General features: G+C 45.0%; 1 long non-coding RNA gene across 1 annotated transcript; it reads right to left on the bottom strand.

Moving 5' to 3' along the window:
- Positions 1-216: 216 nt before the first annotated feature.
- Positions 217-5,375, bottom strand: LOC123637826. Its single transcript, XR_006735078.1, has 4 exons — positions 5,342-5,375; positions 2,203-2,275; positions 961-1,036; positions 217-384 (listed from the first exon to the last, which is right to left on the bottom strand). It is a non-coding gene; the product is annotated as an uncharacterized LOC123637826 (long non-coding RNA).
- Positions 5,376-6,221: the final 846 nt, after the last annotated feature.

Below are 6,221 nucleotides of genomic sequence, written 5' to 3' on the forward strand. Positions count from 1 at the left end.
CTCACCTCAAAAAGAAGCTGCTCCCACCAGAGAAGACCCACAGCTTGTTCCAGGGCTAGTCCCTGCCTCCTCCAGTAGTCGCAGCGTGCCATTCAACTGGGATGTCGATGGGCCTACCAAGGAATACCGAATCTGTTATCGAAGGCTTGCCACTTATTTTTGAGGCCGCATCAGAAGAATGAGCACAAATGGTTTAAGGAGAAGGAAAGAGGAGTTTATTAATTTGCTGGCAAATGAGGAGGATGGAGACTCCTGTCTAAAAATGCCATCATCCTCTAAACAGAAGTATTTTCTCTGAAAGTTGCTCACTTGGTAGATGAAGAAAGCTATGAAGTTGGCTAATGTTAAGGAAGAAAAACCAGCTCATGCTTTTAGTGAGAAGCTCTGAAAGAGAAAAATAGAGAGAAAAATGATTTTGCCTGAGGCTACTAGGTTTTCTAAGGGTAGATAAGTATCTATACAGTATCTCTTTGTGTGGTCTCCAGATTAAGGCCATACAGCAAATAACATGTGACTTCTCTTTGGTGAACCTCAGCAGTCCTTTTGTGGTGAACATGTGAACAGCTACCCGTCCTCATTCATCATGTGGGTATCCTGTCCTTGGTTAAAGATTTTAGGCAGAACATCTTTTTCACTGAGTACAACTGAGTTTTCATCTGTTGTGATAATCCCACTTACCCTGTGAATCTCAGCTCTGATGCTTAGAAATAGCTCCTTACCTATTATACTTATGAATTTGCAAAATCACTTATATGATCTTTGTAATTTAATTCACCTTGTTAAAACACTGGGAGGCTCATTTCCTGACAACATCTTTTTCACCCCTCCTCTCTTTCACCTTAGCACAAGCTCAGGCCTCCATACTTGGTGCATACCGTTCCTACTATCTGGAATGCTCTTTGCTTTCTTATCCAAATGTTGAGCTCCCAGCTCATCCAGCAAAACCCACTTAAATCTTACCTTCTCTGTGAAGCCTCCTCTGCTTCCCAAGCTTGTCACTTGATCCTCTGTGCTTCTAGGGCATTTATCCACAGTTCTGTCATAACACATCACAGGGGATTTAATTATTTGTTGGCATGTCCATCCCTCCCAGTAGACGGTGAGAACTTCCCAAGGGCAGGAACAGAGTGTTAGTAAGCTTGGTATTGCTAGTCCCCACCACATCTGACACAAAGTGGAAAGTCAGTGACTAAATTTCTCCCCCTTTTTTTTTTATTACCCTGTCCACCTGAGCAGTAACATACAGCCTTGGGAGAGAGAACAAAGCTTTTTTAAGTTGCATTTCATCATAACTTATGGATGGTAAGACTAACTCATAAAGCATTTACTTGAGCCCCTGTAGGGATGCCTACGGGCAGAGAACAACAGAGGCAAGGAGAAATGTCATGCATTCTCAATGTGCCCTGGGATTTTCTGTAGATTCCTATTCTTTATTCACTAGGACTTTGATGTCTTCGTCTTCTCATTACAATCATTCTAATCTAGTTCTCATCCTTTCACACTTGAACTGTAGCAATTATAGCAGGTATGACTTTCAGTTTATAAATTCATGTGTGTAGGAAGAATCACATTTATTTATATTCTTAAATAAAGGTAAATTCTAATTATATGCTCTGATACCATCTGACTGGTGGGAAATTTAACCTCACTTATTTCTCATCTTCAAGCTTGAATTGTGGTTCCAGGATATTATGTTTGCATGACATTGAAGGGGCTTTGAGTTGTTCCATCATTTGCACCATCCCTCCGAGCCTGAGTCTACTCTTCATTTTAGTCTCATCCTAATGCCTGTGGTCCTGTCTCCTAGATAGACCATGTGGCCAGGCCTCTCCAGAATCTTGCTCTCTCCTCAGGTGCTGCCAGAGAGCAAGGCCTGGGTGTCCCTGTTCTAGGCCCTACAAATACATCCTCATTCCCAGCCCAGGGGCCTCCCTTTTCAGTCTGCATGGAGTGCCTTCCTGCATCCTCCTGCTCTGAGGCCCATTGCCTTAAGCTCTAGCCTCACTCTTGTTGTTTTACAGCAGTCTTTGATGGTCTTTTAAATCCCATCCTCCTATCGCTATAGCCATGTAGTGGTTATGGTTTACCTTTGGTGCATGTTTCTACGTTCCTCATCTAGATTGTGAGCGTCCCAAATGCAGAGACATTTGCTTTCTTGTATCCTGAGCCACCAAAGGGCTTTTTGTAGTATGGGATACTCACTAAATGCTGATTGATGGTGACATAGACATGGGGCCTTTCCTGAGCACACCCAGCCCTGCCATACAGTAAGAATCTGGAAGATGAAGAGAGAAAGGGGCCAAGTTTCATTGTTGCCAAATAATCGTGTGTGTTTCACTGGTTTGTATCACCAGGGGGTAGCCTTCTTGTCCTACAGCCAGCATAGCAAGAAGCATTTGCCCTAATAATGATGAACAAATTCCATTTCTCAGAGAAAATGGGCTCGTGCTCCTCTGGGTGACGGTCACTCTGGCTTTGCTGTCCTTTGGCTTCTTTCCATGCTGCCTTGCCCAGATCTCAACAATAGGTTTCTCTCACAAATTCAAACTAGCCAGGCCCTCTGGAACACATCAACCTCCCTGACACCTGCTCAAAGTCATTATTCTTCCAATGAGCTATGGTTAATGCACCTGAATGGTTGTTATCCACTTCTCCTAGGCAGATCCTGTGAAAGTGTCTTCACACAAATAGGCATTCTGACCAGAGGGCCAGCTCCAGCTCATACTTGAGTCAGAGAAATGGAACCAAGGACCTTGGACTTCATGGGTACTTCACTTGCTCCCTTACATCAGCTTCCTGTGACCCCATACCAACGCCTTTCTGGCCTCCAATTTTATTGATCCAGTGATAGAAAATGAGCTGAGAGGATTCCAGCATCATCTGGGTGGTTGGACTAGATAACTTTTAAAGTTCCTTTCTAACCCTGTGACTCTTGATTCTATGCTTTTCATTTGCTTTGTTCTTGTTTGTTTGTTTGTCTGAGACAAATCTAGCTTTGTTGCCCAGGCTAGAATGCAGTGGTGTCATCATACCTCACTGCAGCCTCGAACTCCTGGGCTCAAGCAACCGTCTTGCCTCAGCCTCCATGGTAGTAGGACTACAGGCACATGCCACCACACCTGGCCAGTCAAATGACTGGCCTACTACCTCCCATCTCAATCATGCGTTTACCCTGCCGTTTGTTCATGTATTGGTTTAATGCTGCTTTTCTGTTATTTATGTGTTTATGCTTGTCCATTTAATGTTGGCTGTCTTATGTTGTACATTCGTAGGCGGCAGAGAATCCATGTATATAATTTTCTTTTAATAGTGCTTTTTATGTGAGTGTGTGTGCGTATCTCATCCCCTGATTGTGGGGAAAGAACGAGGAGGTAAAATCGAGAAGACGGCAGTGAGTGCTGCTATGGGGGAGACACTGACACTCTGAGGTGACTTCTGAGCCCTTATGTTATCCCTGAAGATGGGCAGGGGGCAAGGGGCAGGGGTAGGGCAGGACTGTGACAGCACAGGGAGTTTAGGGGTGTCATTAAAAGTAGCCGTGCTCAGAACTGTGGTACATACATACTGCAGAGTAACAAAAGGAGGGAAGAGAGAAGCTTCAGGAAACTAAGAAAAAAGAGGAAAAGTGGGCAAAGCTTGAAGCCTCATTTTCCACAGGGATATCAAAGTGCTCTTAAGCCAAGAACTATTAGCTCTGACAACAGCTCCTATTCTTAAGACTCCTTTGGTGTTTTTATTATTTTTTAAACAAAGATTTAGGAGTAACTTTTGTAATTGTAAGTGGAACAATGACAAGCAGGATTCATGGGGTATAATCATAACAGAAACTTTGTTTTTCACTACCACTGTTTCTTTAAACCTGCTTCGTAGCAACTGTGCTAACTCTGTTCCTGGGCAAAAATACTTTTCTGAATCCCTTGGGGGTGTTAGGAAGCCCTACAGTCACTTTATGTAGTAAAACATGATTTCAATTAGGTACTTAAAATGTTCAGCTGGGTATTGTCAATGTTCCAAATTTTTTCAAGATTAAGCTATTTGTCCTCCCCACCTGGGGCCTGCTGCATGTGAAAAGAGGGGGTGTGGTCTTACTTTCTCTCCTGAAGTTTCCGACTCTTCCAGGATTAGAGTACAAGGAAGTACGAGGAGGCAGGAAATATACTAGCTGTCTCATGTTGTCCAAACTGACTTTGCACTCTCCAGGCATGGCCAGTGTTTAAATCTAGCTTTCTCCTGGGGAACTTCCGTGGGTTCTTCAGAGATCTGTGCTCCCCCCAACCGACATGGGCACACGCACACACACACAAACACACACACACACACACACACACACACACACACACACACACACACACACACACACACACACACGCTGCTGTAGTTCCTGTGGCCTGGGCAAGTGCATTGTCCTCTGTCGGTTGTTTTCTCCCTCTAGGCCCCTAATAACTCAACAGTCCATTTCCAATTTCTCTTCTGCTCAGGCCTGTTTGCCCTCTGACATTCCTATTGGACAGGATCTAAGGGGCTCTCCAAGCCATGCCCCCATGCACGTGGCCCACCTCCGGTCTGGGAGAAACAGGTTCTTTGCCCACACAAGCTTTGAGCAAATCCCAGTATCACAGAGCAGCTGCTAGCACATATGGTGGCCCCTACGTTTCTTGGGCTGGAGTCAGAAATTAGTCTACTCTGCCCCACTAACTGCAGGAGACACATACCAAGCTTGAGGGGTCCCCTTCAAGGCCTTCTCATTAGGCTTGTAGTGAAACACAGGCACCCCTCTTTCTGTGGAGGGGGTACCCTTCACACACCAATACTGCTTACCAAATAAATCCTTTTCAGAAACATTCTTAGTATCCAACAACTCCTCTCTACCCTTGATATGGGTGAAAGTTTGAGAGTTCCATAACTTTTTTTTCAACTGTTTTCTAAGAAAATTTGCATCTTTGCTGACATTTCACTTTGGTATGACATGGATACTGCATGTTGGAGCCTCTGTCAAAACTCCCAAATGACACAGTGTAGTGACTATTGTCAAACGAGATTTCAGGAACCAAGGAATTAATTTCTGAGTAAGTATAGATAATATTGTTCTCCTCTCTTCTGTCAATGAAGCTTAATTGTCCTCATCTGTAAAATGGATCCCTGTCTTTTCCTTGCCTCAGTAAGAATAGATAAGAAATTGTGAGCATAGGCTGGGTGTGGTGGCTCACACCTGTAATCCTCACACTTTGGGAGGCGGAGGTGGGAGGATCACTTGAGCTCAGGAGTCCGAGACCAGCCTGAACAAGAGTGAGACCCCATCTACTAAAAAGAGAAAAAATTAACCAGGTGTCATGGCACTCACCTGTAGTCCTAGCTACTTGAGAGGCTGAGGCAGGAGAATCCCTTGAGCCCAGAAGTTTGAGGTTGCTGTGAGCTACGATGATGTCACTGTACTCTACTCGGGTGACAGAACAAGACTCTGTCAAAGAAAAGAAAAGAAATTGTGAGCATAAAGATGACTCCGGGTGGACCACAGACTCTGGGGAATGGTTAAATAACCTCCAGAGGAAGTCTGTTTCACAAAGAAGGCAAATAGAGATGAAGGGCTTGATGGAGAGAAAAATATGCTAATTTCATCTGTGTTTTTCTAAATCCTTCCCTAACCCCTCCCACCCCCGCCTTGGTTTGGAGCTGTCCTTTTCTTGGTGGACTCCGGTCTCTATCATGGCCCCAAAGCAATGCTTGCCCAGAGCACAGCCAGCGGCTGCTGGGCTGCTTTCCCCAGCTCCTGTTACAGAGATCAATAATCCTTGGCTCTGTGTTTTCCGGCTGTACTTGTGTCTGTGTCTATGTTAAGGTGGGAGGGGTAGATGTCATCACCTTTGACAAAATGCTCGAATATCTTCATCATGATAAAATGACATCCTGGTCTTCTAGTTCAGAGCCAGAGCCTGGCCTGCAAGGAATTCAAAGGCTCTGACTTGGAGCTGCTGTCAAGCCAGCAGATGGAGCAGCAGTCCTTTTCTGTGTGCTTCTGGGCCCACCTGTACTGGTGTGCAGGGTGATGCTGGGCCCAGCTCTGCGGCCAGAGGGGACAGGGAAATGAATAAAAATGATTGCACCCCACTGCCGTAACTGTTGTCCTGTCTGCACAGGAGCTAGGTAAAATATGATCCTGGGGAGGTTGTTTTCATGTGTCCCTCCGGAATTGCTGCAGAAGCAATTGTAAGGAGTGAGTGCTG

Source organism: Lemur catta, chromosome 5 (genome assembly GCF_020740605.2).
Source record: "Lemur catta isolate mLemCat1 chromosome 5, mLemCat1.pri, whole genome shotgun sequence".
NCBI lineage: Eukaryota > Metazoa > Chordata > Mammalia > Primates > Lemuridae > Lemur > Lemur catta.